This window comes from Leopardus geoffroyi, chromosome C3, assembly GCF_018350155.1.
Source record: "Leopardus geoffroyi isolate Oge1 chromosome C3, O.geoffroyi_Oge1_pat1.0, whole genome shotgun sequence".
Classification (NCBI taxonomy): Eukaryota; Metazoa; Chordata; class Mammalia; order Carnivora; family Felidae; genus Leopardus; species Leopardus geoffroyi.
This window is the reverse complement of record NC_059338.1, coordinates 82,108,098-82,122,704: the sequence shown is the minus strand read 5'-3', so window position 1 is coordinate 82,122,704 and position 14,607 is coordinate 82,108,098. Positions and strand designations below refer to the sequence as shown.

At 47.4% G+C, this 14,607-nt stretch overlaps 1 long non-coding RNA gene across 1 annotated transcript in view; it reads right to left on the bottom strand.

Moving 5' to 3' along the window:
• The window catches only part of LOC123585456, a 67,619-nt gene extending 55,143 nt beyond the window's left edge, over positions 1-12,476 (bottom strand). Inside the window, exon 1 of the long non-coding RNA XR_006706175.1 lies at positions 8,460-12,476. This is a non-coding gene — a long non-coding RNA (uncharacterized LOC123585456). The remainder of the gene's footprint in view (positions 1-8,459) is intronic.
• Positions 12,477-14,607: the final 2,131 nt, after the last annotated feature.

Below are 14,607 nucleotides of genomic sequence, written 5' to 3'. Positions count from 1 at the left end.
AAATGTTAATGATGCTCGTCTCTGGATCGCTTCTCATTTCTGAACAGAAATGATCTCTTCCATCAAGATGCTCAGAGCCTGATAGAGGAAGACAGACACAGGAGCCAACGTGAGGAAGGATGGCAAGTACGTGACAGTTTCTGCAGAGTTCAAAGAGTTTACACGGGTCATTTCTGTGGGAAGTGCTGGGGTATGAAGGAAGCTTTCATCCATGGTGACGCTTGAGTGGAATCTTCACAGGGGAGCAGAGGTAGAGGGGCGGCCTGTTGAGGGAAGGCCACTGCCCACAAAGGGCATGAGCAAAGACATGGCTTTTTATAGGAGCCACAGAGTGCGCTCACTATCCACAGTGAGTACCCACGCCGGGTGAGCAACTTCTGCAGGATTGGAAATATCTTGTTCCGGGGTGCCTGGGTGGCTCAGCCGGTTAAGCATCTCACTCCAGCTCAGGTCATGATCTCACAGTCCATGGGTTAGAGCCCCGCATTGGGCTCTGTGCTGACAGCTCAGAGCCTGGAGCCTGCTTCGGATTCTGTGTCTCCCTCTCTGTCTGCCCCTCCCCCACTCACGCTCCATCTCTCTGTCTTTCAAAAATAAATAAATAAACAATAAAAAAAATTTGAAATATCTTGTTCCACGCCATACAAAGATATTCCAAGATTCAGGTGCCATGGGACTTAAAATACCTAGAAGAGCTCACAGCACAAAGCAGGTGCTCAAAAACACCTGGGAAATGAATGAATGAATGAATGAACAAATGAATGAAGAAATAAAACTCAGGATTCAGCTCTTTCAGTCAAACATTGTCTTTATGCTCTTCTTCCATTTTCCTTTTTTAAGAAAATCTTTCCTTGGTAGGGTTATCACTGTTATTGAACTTCAATGTCAATGAGTTAGATTTGAATGCCTAAGAGACTCTTGAAATTTTACAGAACTAAGAAACAAAGTGCTGAATTTTTACTTCATCTCCATTTACTAGCTTTGTAACCTTGGACAAATGGCTTGAGTTCTCTGAATCGTGGGGGTTTTCTTGTGTGTAGAACAGAGATAATTGTACCTCCCCTGACCTAATAGAATTGAGAGGCTTGTACTAGTTAAGTGTTAAAGCCATTTGTGACATCTAAAATTCTATACAGCTACAAGAAATGATCACTTTCTAAACCCATGGGAGAACTAAAAAGAATCAATAATTTGCCCAAGGGTGTGGGAAATGGCAAAACGAGACCCTTGATCCCTCATCTCTGGCCAATAATGCACTCTCACCCAGAGCCCTCTGTTGGGGTGGAAAGGAAGGAAAAGAGCAAAGAGAACTGCACCCAGGAGGGGTTCCAAATCTGTTTTGCCTGATCTTGTAACTTTGTCCTCATCCTCTCCCGTTGACTTCTTAGGGAGCCACGCAGCCAAGGAGGCACAAAGCTGTGCATAAGTGCCATTTCTTCTGCCGGATCCAGTTGCCAGGCCCCTGTACAGGGAGAACAGCCAGGCCAGGCTGGGGACGCCAAAGCCAACACAATTTGCATGGCGCGTCCACCTTTCATTATGATTTCGCTCTTCCTTCACAGGCCAGGCTATGAGCATTCATCGTTTGGGGGTCTTCAACAATTAGAGCCCAGGACTCTTCTCAGGCCATATATCATGGCACTGGAGGCAGGAGGTGCAGACAAAAGTCATCACTTGTGTTGATGTGGTGTGAAGGGGATGATTAATGAAAGTCACACACGGCCGCTCAGCTTCTGACTTACCTAAGCTTCACTAAAGTCGCTGACTTGGCTGTTTCTCATGGGCCATCTTCCCCACCCCTTTCCCCACCACTGCTTCCAATAATGGCTTCGGCTTTGGGAGTCTTATTTTGAAAGAGAGGGAGGGAAAACATTCATTGCCGTCACTGAAATCACACCAGGGTCTCTGACAAGTCTGTATGCTCGACTTTGGATTCTCTGACCACGGCTGCTTTTCTTGAATTTGAAAGCTATTCGCTCATTGAACAAATATTTGTGAGTACCTGTTCTAGGTGCTCAGGGTATGTCAGTATGTAAAACAGACAAAATAGTGCTTGCCCTGGTGAAGTTTACATTCTTGTAACTGAAGACAGGTATTTATGAGTGAGCTGTAAAGTACACGAGAGGTGCTAAGTGCTATGGGGGAGAAGAGGACAGAGCAGAGGATGGGAGTCAAGTATTGGGGTAAGGTGTCTGTTGCAATTTTCATTAGAGCAGTCAGAGGAAACCTAATCGATAAGCTGATGTTTGAACAAAACTTGAAGGAAATAAGGGGGTTAGCCAAATGGATACCTGAGGGAGGAGTGTGCTGAGGAGGAGAAACACCCACTGTAAAAACCCAAAGGTGGAAGCATGTCTGAAAGTCTTGAAGAACTGCAATGAAGGCTAGTGGGGCTGTGGCTGCTTGCGTGAGGGGTAAAGACAGTAGGGATGAGATCAGAAAGGAAACAGGGCCCAGGTCACATAGGGTCTTTAGGACATTATGGGACCACCAGCTTTTTCTTAGTCTGAGACAGGAAGTCACTGGAAGGTTTTGATCTAATTTATGCTGGAAATGAGTCATCCTGGCTATCTATTTGAGAATACACAATGGATCGTAAAAGGAGAGGAAGAGACACCAACCACACTGGAAGCTTTGCCAGTCATCCAGGTGAGACATGATGGCGACCTTGACCTGAGTGTTAACAGTGGAGAGCTGAACTGAACAACGACCAAATCCTCGATATACCGCATCTTGTTAAGCTTAAGATGCCAGTTTGCGGGACACATTCCTAATGTGGAGATACGAAAAGCTGACATGATCTGTACCTTGGTATCCAGGAAATATGGTATTTTTAAGTTGAACTGAAAATTTTCTGGCAGATTTGAAGTAGGGATGAGAGTGTAAGTGGAGTCAAGGATGTCTCCAAGGTTTGTGGCCTGAACAATCCAGAGGCTGCAGCTGGAAGAGGAAGGGACACAGGAGGGGCAGGTTGGGGGTGTTGGCTGAGGTGCCAATCAGAACAGTTTGGGACATGTTGAGTTCAGTATTTTCTACCAAAAATACAAGTGAGAATGTCCGGGAGGCAGTTGATTATAGGAGTTCAATAGAGATTTAGACTAGAGATAGAAATTTGGGAGTCAGAGGATATAAATAATAATTGAAGCCAAGAGACTGAATGAAGTCACCAAAGGAAGGAGTGTAGATAGGGAAAAGAGGTCCCAAATATGGAGCCTGGGGCCTCACAAACGTAAGACATCTGGGTGGGGAAAAGAAGCCAGCCAAGGACACCAAGAAGAAGTTAACAAGCGAGATAAAATGAAGTAACAGAAATAATTGAAAATGGCCGCAAGTTCTGGATTGGCATGGAGATGAGGCAAAAATAAGCTCTAAAAATGCTTCTAAAATAGACACAACAAGAATGGCTCGTTTCTGTGCTCTGTTGACAAGAGGTGAATGCATGGTCAGGAGGGGACCCTGGTGGGAAAGGCCAAAGCAAGTAGCGTGTGAGAACTATCACAGCAGAGGTGAGAAGAACAGGGGACCTCGTCGATTATCACACTGTTCTTTTACTGCCTTTGTTCTGAAGCTGCCTTGCTCTAGGGAAGATTCAGGATAGTTTGTGAGAAATCCTCTTTGTTCGCATTGAGTGTTTTTAACCTTATGAAGCAATTTTGCCTCCCGTCCTGTGTTCTCTCTACCCCTTACTCAGCAGATGCTGCAGTTCCCCAAACATTCATCCATTCAGTCACTTGTTCAGGCCACAATATCTATTGACAACACTGGGAGCCAGTGTTCCAAGTGCCGGGTCTGATGGCTGACTTGAAGACACCTGGTTCCAGCCTCCTTTTCCAGCTTGAAGCCAGTCCAGACACAAGACTAAGTGCTCCACGAACTGATTTCTTCGACACTGACAACACCCTGCATTGCAATCCACAAAATGCAGAGAAGAAACCCAGGACGCAGAAGCCATGAGCAGCCCGGCCAGCAAGCACCAAAAGTTCCCGTGCTAAGTCAGGTCCACACTGACCCCGGACTCGTTTATCCCTCCCGAGGTAGGCAGGGAAAGCAGGAAGTCACCAACAGTAATGACAGCCAACATGTGCCATGCCTCTCATGTTGAAAATCAATGGTCCTATCTTGCATTTAAGTTAAGCCCCGGGGCAGTGTTGGGAGGGGAATACAGTTGGCATCCTGCCTTGGATGAGGAAGCAAAGGCTCCAGGGAGGTGAAGTGGTTTCCCCAGGGGGCACAGCTGGGGGTGTGGGGTGCTCAGCAGGAACCCAAGCCCCAGTCTTCAGATGGTGTGTAGCCAGCAGTGGGTTGGGTGCTGGGGGGAAGCTACAAACAGATAAACGGTAAAGGACCTGCCTCAAAACAAGAGCAAGTAGGCGAGTGAGGGAGCCAGGAAACAGCTGGAAGGGGACAAGGCTCCGAGCAGTGCAAGGGAGCAGGCACTCGGGGACAGACAGGGAGGAGCATGGCCCGTCCCTAAGTGGGTTTCGAGGGGGAGCCCAAACCACGTACTGCTGTCAAGAAAGGAGCCAACAAAACCTCAGCGCTATGTGGCAGGCCCAGCAGAGGGAAACCAACAGTCCTGGATATTAGGCGCGCCAGCTGTCCCAGCCTGCCCAGGACTGAGGCCACTTGCTGGGACATGGGACTTCTGGTCTCAAAAGCAGGAAGATCCCAGGCAACCCGGGACGAGCTGGACACTCAGGGTTAGAATTCCAGCCCTGCTGCCCTCTAGCTAGATGTGTCTTGGGCAAATTACTTCCCCTCCTCTGATCTTCCACTACAGTGCGCGTGTACGAACAGGGCCCTGGCAGGTTTATCAGATTTTAGCGAAACAAGCAAAAAATCCCTAACATACCATCTGGCACTTGGAAGGCGTTCCATTAATGGCAGCTGTCATTATTACTGTGAGGTTATGAAAATGAGACCTTCAACTCTACTGTTCTCGCCTTTCTTGAAGCTGAAATGCAAACTTCGGGGGGGCCTCCCAGAAACAGCTCTCCTTGGAGCTGGGTTTGGAGCCGGCTGTTACGGATCTTCATAAACACCGTAAACCTCAAAAAGCTGAGGCAGCGTTACACAAAGCGAAACCCAGCTATGGGCTCCTTGCTCCTCTGGCTGCTCCTTGGAAGTTTCTGTAACTCCCAAGGTAAAGCATATCTTAGAGGAACTTCCCCGCAGGAAAAGTTTATCCCACCAAGTTGACCCGGGGAGTAACACGGAAGCCAACGGAGTTTCCTGGTGACAGCCCAAATATCCAGGCCTCAGGGCTCCTAACCCACCTCAGTGTACCTCAGACTCTGCCCCACCCTCTTGCCCGCCCAGCACATTCCCATGAGGACTGAAAAGGGTCTTGGGCCAACCTGATAACACCCCAGTAACTGACCCCTGGCCTACTAGGTCTAAGAATCTCCTCTACGGAAGATCATCTTAATTTCCAGGTGTATTTGATGCATTAACCCACGGCTCTGTTACAAACAGAAAACTCAGGCCCTGCAGAGAAAACCGTTTTCTCTCTCTCTAGGTGAAAGTCCTTGCTCTGAGGATCTGCATCACACTATAGGCCTTTCGCGCTTTGGGCCTCAACCTCCGTCGTGTCTACTGCATTGTAATGGAATAATCAACCTATGTGCCAGCACGACTCTTGGAAGACAGGACATACTGACACATGCCTATCCATGGACATGGAATACAGCATAGCGGTTAGAACGGCACGGCCCAGCTAGTAACGGAAACACTGTTTCCTGTTAGGGTGACAAAAAAAATGTTCTAAAATGGACTGTGGTGATGTTTTCTCATCTCTGCTAAATATACTAAAAACTACTAAACTATATACCTTCAGTGGGCGAATTGCAGGGTATGAATTAATCTCAACAAAGGTGTTTTTATTTTTTATTATTTTTTTAAATATGAAATTTATTGTCAAATTGGTTTCCATACAATGCCCAGTGCTCATCCCAACAGGTGCCCTCCTCAATACCCATCACCCACCCCCCCATCAACCTCAGTTTGTTCTCAGTTTTTAAGAGTCTCTTATGGTTTGGCTCCCTCCCTCTCGACAGCAAGAACACCACTGCCTGCCTTTGCATCCCAGCCTCACGACTTACCCTGTGATTTGGAGTCATGGCTTCTGGGTTTCAGTTTTTTCACCTCTAAATTGGGTTCAAGCAATCCCCACTTCGCAGGGTTGTTATGAGGAATGAAACTGGCAATTTTTTTTTTCTATGTATTGCTCGGTACCTGACACACAGCAAGTGAATGATAAAGACTTATCAAATGTATATCCCCACAAGTTCCTACAGGAATCCCAGTGTGAGACACATTAGCCCATGTGCCTCCATCAGCAGAAAGAGAACTGGACTAAGGGATCAAATGACTTGTGTTCAACTTCTGATCACATCCTTAGAGCAGGAGGTCTTTGAACAAATCCCTTTCCTGGTTACCCTGAGACTCAGCTCCCTCACCTGACAAACGAAGCTGAAAATTAATTGGTCCTACCAACTTCAAAGGCTTGCTTCGAAGATGAAGTGAGTTCACATATATGAATGCCCTTTAAAACTATCAAGTAATGTGCCCATTTAAGTCCCTGCCAGAAATTGGTTTTGCCTTAAAAATGGCCCAGGTTTCTCTCTTACTACAAAAGCCCTATTATGCTCTCCCATGCTCCTGTACTCGTGCATCACTGTAGGAACGTGAACCAAATATCAGGCCCAGCGGCGGGAGTGGGGCTTGACCTGTGAGAGAGCAAAAATGCAACTGGACTCTGAGGACCAGCTAGGTCCTACTGTGCCGTGCTCTGGTTGGGTGGGACCTCCAAAGAAATACTATTCCTTTAAATTTTGCCCCTTTATGGCTCACAAATGAATACATCCAGACAGCAGCTGTTGAGCTCAGCCAGGGCCCCACTCCCAGCATTGCCAGGGAGGAGGCTGAAATCAGGTGAGCCAGCTCTAAAATCCCAATTCAAAAGACTCTACTGCCATCTACTGGCCCTTGGAGTTGGGGATTCCATTGGCAAAAAGCCAAGAAAGGACTTGGTGGGGGAGGACGGTGAAAGGGAGGAAGTCTTGGGTGATCTTACCACACACAATGGAAGGAACCTTATAAACCAATTAGTCCACCCCCTCATTATCCAAATGGAGAAACTGGCACAAAGAGGTAAAAGGGCTTGTCTGAGACCATGTCTCTAGCCCATAGCAGCCCATGTCTCCTAGGTCCAGATCTGAGCTCTGCCTGATGCCACCCCATTTCTATCTGAAAATATGAACGATCAGCGAGCCTGGCTGAGAGGAAGAGTTTCTGCAAGGCACCCCCTTCCTCTCCATCTCCTGTTCCACCTTCTTCCTCTCGCAACAACAGCCCCAGACTCGACCTGCATTGGCATTTTCTTCTCCATCTAGAACCCAGATGACTCATCCCATTCAGCAATCCCTTTTAGGGATAAAATGATGAGCCACTCACTTGAAGGCATTTGCTTATATTTTTAAGAACACAGAGGCCAGGGCAGATCCTGTATCATAGGGGCTCAACTCACCCATACTGTAGACAAGGAGACTCAGTCTCTGTGACATCAAAGAACGTGCTGTGGCAGTAGCTCCTAAGGAGCCTGACGTTAGGACCACTGGGGATCACTGACAACATCGAAAGCCCAGGACAGACCCCAGACCTATTAAACTGGAATCTCTGGGGGTGGGAGATGGGCAGCAGCAGTTTGGAAGCCCCGCCCCCTTGCCAGGTGATTCCAGTACACAGGTTTGGAAGCCGCTGACTTACAATCACTCAGTAGGTGAGACAGCAGAACCCCAGGCCTTCCAACCCCAGGCTGGTGAATAACGGTACTGCCCACATTTCAACTGTTCGCATCACACTTCCAATACTTTTGCCAATTCCACACTCTAACTGTATCATTAATAACATTATAAGTGACCCCTTTCTTACTAAAATCAAGATGCTTTTAAGGGAACACCGTTACTTTCCGAAATGGAAAAGCAGTATCACTTGCCACAAAACTCAACCATAAAATTAAATACGCTTAAACACAAAAACCAAAATAAAAATGTACAATCGTGTATGAAATAAAGTTACTTCATTTTTCAGTTTGGGAGCTATTGCTTACTGAGAGCAAAGAAAGCCCTCCTCTCTGCTCCTGATGAGACTGAGAGAAATGTGGCAAAAATCCACCTTCGAGCAGGGACTTGTGTGTTCAGCTGACGCCTCTATGTGTCCTCTGTTTTTCCCCTCTGTCATTCCGTCTCTCCCCGGCCCCACTCGGGAGCTTGGGGGGGAGACTCCTGTCAGGATCCTCACTGTCGTAAGCCCCGGGCCCAGGGACTGCGGGCTCTCAGCCAAGCTGCACTGGTGTCCTGCCCAGGGTCTTCTCCAACAGCCAGGTCACCCTCAAGCATTACTAAGAGCAAGGCATTCTTTTCGCACGGCGCGAGCCCCTTCCCGATCGGCTGGCCCACCTGTCGGAGTGGAACCGTCCGCTCTTTATCCCCCGAGGCCTGCAGACCAACTCCACGACCCACATTTCCTGCAGGTGAGCATCATCACGCTGCTGGCTCAGAACACAGCTGTTTGGCAAAGGCAGGCAGCAGATGTGAAGCCCGGGCCCCAACTGCGCTTGGCTGCCGCATCCTCAATCCCGCGGACCCACAGCAGCTGAGAGTGGCTGTCTTAATTGAACAGAAAGAGGGTCAATTAGCAATTACTGCCGATGGCACAATTTGTGTCTGTGTTGAAAATATTTGGGAATCAGTCTTCTTCAACAACCACCTGGAAGTAAACTGGTTGTCCAATTTTTTCTCCCAATCAGATAAAATCATCACCCGTACACCTTCAAAGGAAGAAACTTTTAAACTGATTACCGCATTAAGATATGGTCAATTTACACACGGAAAAGCAGAAAAGCAAAAAAAAAAAAAAAAAAAAAGTAAAATGCACTGATGGTCCCACCACCTATACGAAAACTACTATTAACCCATGTGAGAATCCTCTCTTCGTTACATACCTGATTTCATATTTCTATACAAAAATGAGTAAAGACAAAACACACCACTTTGTTTCATTTGTTTCCCATAGCAATACATTACAACCATTCTATCATTCAGTGTCCCTACATAATTGTAATGAACGCCCAAATTCCATTACAAATTATCAAGATAACATGGAGAGAGCACGAGAATTAATGTACCGAGTATCGTAAATATTAGATATTGCGCCAGCTGTTTTAAAGATGCAAAAGCGAAGGTAAATGAGCAGCCAGTTAATCCGGCAACCTTGTTTCCAACCTAAACTCCTACGAAACCTGTGCTGACTTTGCATGCCTGACTGTAAGATTCACCTTGAAATCTGCATTTGTAACATGTAGCGCATTTTATCATAAACTGAACTCCAAATGAGTACCCAAGAAGAGCCACCTGAAGTGGCCGATGGCCATTACGCAGAAGGACACGTTGGGTGGGATTTTGCCTCTGATGGAGAGAGCCGGGGTTGGATATGGTTTCTTGCTCCATCAACAATCGCACGTGTCAAGATTGGAGACGAATTCTGGACTAGACACCAGGAGATCTGGGCTTTGTCCTCCCCACCTCCGTTCACCCACCAAAAAGCCATGGCCAAGCCAGGAACTCAATTTATCTGGACCTCAGTTTCCTCATCCATGTGCTAGGGTAACCCAATCCGCCCTGCCAAGCTCAGAAGCTTCTGGACAACAAATAAAACAATAAAGCGCTATACAAACATAAGAGATCCTTACAAATTTTTCTACGGATCTATCAACAGAGAATTTATCTAGCGTTCGAAAACACATCAAAGAATTTTAAACAGGGAAGGAAAGTTGGAAGCCAACTAATTTTAGAAATAGGGAAACTGACTTCCTGAGAAGTTAGGAGGTCGGCTCTGAGTTTCAGAGGGAGTCAGGAGCCCAGCTAGTGCCAGAAGCCAGTGTTGGGATCCCCAGGCCAATCTTCCTTCTATAAGGCCACCTTGGGGGTGATGAACGTCCCCAGCATACTCACAAAAATGTGTGGAAGGCAATTCCGTTCATTTCTGTTTACTTCGGTTGAACAAAAATGGATGTTTGCCACCTACGGTGACCTCTTCAATCACTGATTCCAGCACTGATTTGTTTTACCTAAACTTAACTTGACTTTCAAAGTTGAAGGTTGTAGATTTCTTACCTAAAAAGAGCTGCCTGAAAAGAACAGGGAAAAACATGAAGAAACTTGGGGCCTGAGTTTTGCACGTGCTGGGAGCTTTTGCTCCCGAAGCCAGACACAGCGTTCTCCTGGACGGACCTGCCGTTTTGTTTGGTCAACTGATCACATCCCAGGCATCTGGAGAGCTGCCAGCGTGGGGAGAATTGGTTACAGAGTCACAGAGCAGTGCGGCCCCATCACATGAAAGTCACTTCCAGCTTGGAACGGATTGCAAATTCCTGCCTTCTGAGTGGTGTTTCAGATGACTGGGAGCTGGTCTGTCTGTGGGCAGTCACCAAAGCAGCAGAAGGACGTCAGGGGGAGCAGAGACATTCCAACATCCTGCCGGAGACCCCCAGTCACAGAAAACAGGACTTTCGGTGCTCCACCAAGCCTTGCCTTAAGGTTTTTGATCAAAAAAATATCAAGTTTCAATCTGCCTTCATTTTGAAACACAGAAAGCATTTGTCATCCAACAGCACAGGGGCTCTCCTGCCCCAACCTGGAGCTTGTCCAAGGAGGACAGGGTTTCACATGTCTATGTCAGAGCCTCTTGATGCTTACTGTGTGCCAAGCACAGTGCTAGGTGTGTCGCCTGCCCTGACTCATCTAATGCTCACACTTAAGCTCTGGAGGGGGGGCGTACCCATACCACAAGGAATCTGGGAAGGTTAAGGAACTCATACAAGGTCAACAACTGGTACATGACAATGGAGGCAATTAACCCAGTCTGCCTGACTCCAAAGTCCAAGCTCTAAACAAGCTGGATCTCTAGGAGGCCTCCCATCCCCCTACCAGACAGAAAGACCTCCAAATCAATGGAAGAGCATTAAGGATCTGGCCTTAGTTTTGCTGATTCTGGGACCGTCTCAATTCCCAACCACCCACCGCAAGGTTTCTCAGCCTTAACTTCTGGAAAGTTCTCCTTATGTCAAAATGTTTCGTCACCCTTAACTCCTGCCTCTGCACACCACAGTCCTCCCAGCTCCCAAACGGCCCCCCTGAGAAGTCGGCCTCAGGCCCTGTTCCCATGAAACAGATCCCCTGACATCACAAAGGGATTTCTGTCTGACCTCCATCCTTCTAATCACAGTTTAAGCGGAGTGCGTCTTGCTCTCATCTAAGTGAAAGAGCATGATTGTCCTCAATTTCATGTTGCCCCCGCAGTTTCAATATGTGCTTACATCTGGTGGTGTAAAACATGATTAAATTTTTTCCTAAAACCCTAGGGCTGGAAGGGGCTTGGAAATTTTATCTTTTACTTCCTCCTGACTTCAGACAGAAGCCCCCCGCACTGACTCCCCAGTCAACAAAAACACAGAAACATCCAGTGAGATCTGTAGGAAGAGTATTACTAACCTCACCTGACATATTTGGAAAGCAAGGCAGAGTGGCCGATCTGAAGTCCCTTGAGTAGACTGTGGGTAAGGCAAGAATTGGGCCTGTTGGAGCGAGCTCTGGTCCCACACAGCCTTTTCCATAGTGTCTATGCACCACCACTAACCACACATGGTAGACACTATAAAGGTACACAGACATATGAGCACAGTATCTTATCACAGGCATTCAATTTCATGTATCCAACATTTTCAGCACTGTGCTAGGGATACAGAGGCAGACACATCAGTTTGCCACCCCGGAGAAGCTCAGGTCAAAGCCTCAAAATCAATAACCATCTCAATAACTGACATTGAACACCCTCTGTACCTGAAGCAAGGCCTTCCAAGCTGGATTGTTAGGGACGGTCCTACATCTGCCTGGTCCCTTCCCTGACATCCCACAATGTTCTGTAGCACATAGAGCACAATGCAGCCCTCAGGGTGAGTCCTAGGCTGGCCCTGCCACCCACCAGTTGAGTGGCTATGGGCAAATTACCTCCCTGGATTGAACCCCAGTTTCCTCATATCTAACCGCAAGGTTAATAATGCCCCCCCAAAATATGTCCACATTATAACCCCCAGAACCTATCGATGTGACTTTAATTGAAAAAGAGTTTTTGCAGATGTTACAAAGTTAAGGATCTTGAGATCACCCTAGATTACGCAGGTGGACCTTAAATCCAGTAACAAGTATCTTATGAGAGATACCAGGAGGGAAGACACAGGGAAAAGAGAAGAAGTCTGTATGAGGACAAAGACCAAGATGGGATTATATAGTCACAGGCCAAGAAATATCCAGAGCCACCGGAATCTGTAAGAAACACTGATTCTCCCTCCAGAGCCTTTGGAGAGAGTATGGTCCTGCTGGCACCTTATTTTTCAGATTCTGCCCTCAAGAATGGTGACAAAATAAATTTCTGGAGTTTTCTTTTTTTTTTTTTTTTTAAATTTTTTTTTAACGTTTATTTATTTTTGAGACAGAGAGAGACAGAGCATGAATGGGGGAGGGGCAGAGAGGGAGGGAGACACAGAATCTGAAACAGGCTCCAGGCTCTGAGCTGTCAGCACAGAGCCCGACGCGGGGCTCGAACTCACGGACCGCGAGATCATGACCTGAGCCGAAGTCAGCTGCTTAACCGACTGAGCCACCCAGGTGCCCCAATTTCTGGAGTTTTCTTGAAGCCACTAAATTTGTGATAACTTGTGAAGGTAGCCCTAGGAAACATACCTATTTCGTAGGCTGCTGGGCATGGAAACCATCCTATCTTGGAGTAAGCCCTTTATTGTGTGATTGGTGTTATTCTTGCCCTGACCATGCTCAGAGTCAACTCAAGTCCCTGCCCATTCTGTCCCTCCCACCTGGACACTGTCACCCTACCAAAGATCCAAAATAAAGGTTTCCGTGTTTTGATTTAGGGATGTTTATTTGTTATTTACTATTTCCTGTGGACACTGTTCAAAATAATAGCACCCAGTTTTTATTCAGATGAATCTGAAAGGGACAGAAATAATGTATTTTGAAATACATTACATAATATACTACTACTAATATAATACAATAAAATTCATATGATAGCTTATGTATTTCTAACACACAAAGTCACTATATCCAACCAGTACTCTGACCAGCATCCTTTCTGATCTTGTGATTAGGTCATAATGGGGGACTATTCTGCCGTCACCCTGTCCACAGACCCTGCTTCTTCATCTCCATGGGAAGGGGAGAGTCCCCAGAAGTGGCCTGGAAGACCTCACACAGACAACTGAGACTAACTAGCCCAGCAGGTTCAAACTGTGCTTGGGGAAGCCAAGTTTGCATGAATGAGCTTTGCAGGATGCATGTGGGCACGGGGAATGGCAGGATCCTGGGAGTCCTACCTCCTTCACACGGACCTGCTCTTTTTATCTGCTCTGTAAACCTGGAATATGCATATGATTCTGCTTTAGAAAAAAATTTAAAGCACTCTGATGTGTTTTTAAAAAACAAGTGTTTGAACTACTGATATGGCACACTTCCTTTGCAGGCAGAAAACTGAGCTCCAATGTGCAGGATCCCTCAGTGAGGGACTGAGAGCCAGGACCAGAATGTTCAGACTCTGGACTTTATCCAGGGACTGTCTGCTCCAGCGGCCACGGCCACAACCACCCAACCCCACTGTGAGGCCTTGGAGTGCTGCCATTGCTGGCCCCGGGGCTCCTCTCCAGGTAGGACAGCCCCTGCACCTCTCAAGTCCATGCCTGGGGTGGGAGGGGACGCCCAGGTGGTCCCGGCTGGCCCTCCTCTGGGGGTGGGCTTGGTCTCCACCTGCACCCGGGCAGTCCAGTCTCAGGCTACTGCTGCCCGAGGTGGTGTCACTGCCTGGGAAATCTTCCTCTCCGGTGTACCTTTCTTCTTCCTTAGAGCTGACACCCAGACCTTATCTCAGGTGAGGAAACGTCCAGAGCACAGGCCCATCGACATGTTTCTTGAAACACAATCACAAGGCTGGTGTTTTCATGGATTAGAAAGTGAAGGGGAAAAGGCACCCAACAATTACCGAGCTGGTTTTGAGAATGAGCCCTTATCTGTCTGGACCCAGGGGCCGGCCGGCCAATGGGACCGCCAGGAAAAGTCCAAGCCAGGGACAAAGAGTCTACCACACAAAAGTAAATGCAAAAAAATAAACATTAACAAGAGAGCCGTGGCCCCAAAGCCCTGGGCCACAACCAGCTGCTGTACCAAAGCGAAAAGACAAGGAAGCACTGGAAAATGTAAGCCCAGCGTAAGGCTGCCATCACAGAAAGATGTCTCAACGAACTGCAGTCAAATTAGAAACATTCGTGCAGGGGCGCCTGGGTGGCTCCATTGGTTGAGCACCCGACTCTTGATTTCGGCTCAGGTCATGAACCAAAACTCATGGGATCAAGCCCCACATCGGGCTCCACACTCAGCTTAAGATTCTCTCTCCTCTTTCTGTCTCCCTCTGCCTCTCTCCCCTGCTCACACACTCTCTCTCTCTCTCAAAAAAAAAAAAAAAAAAAAAAAAAGGGAGACA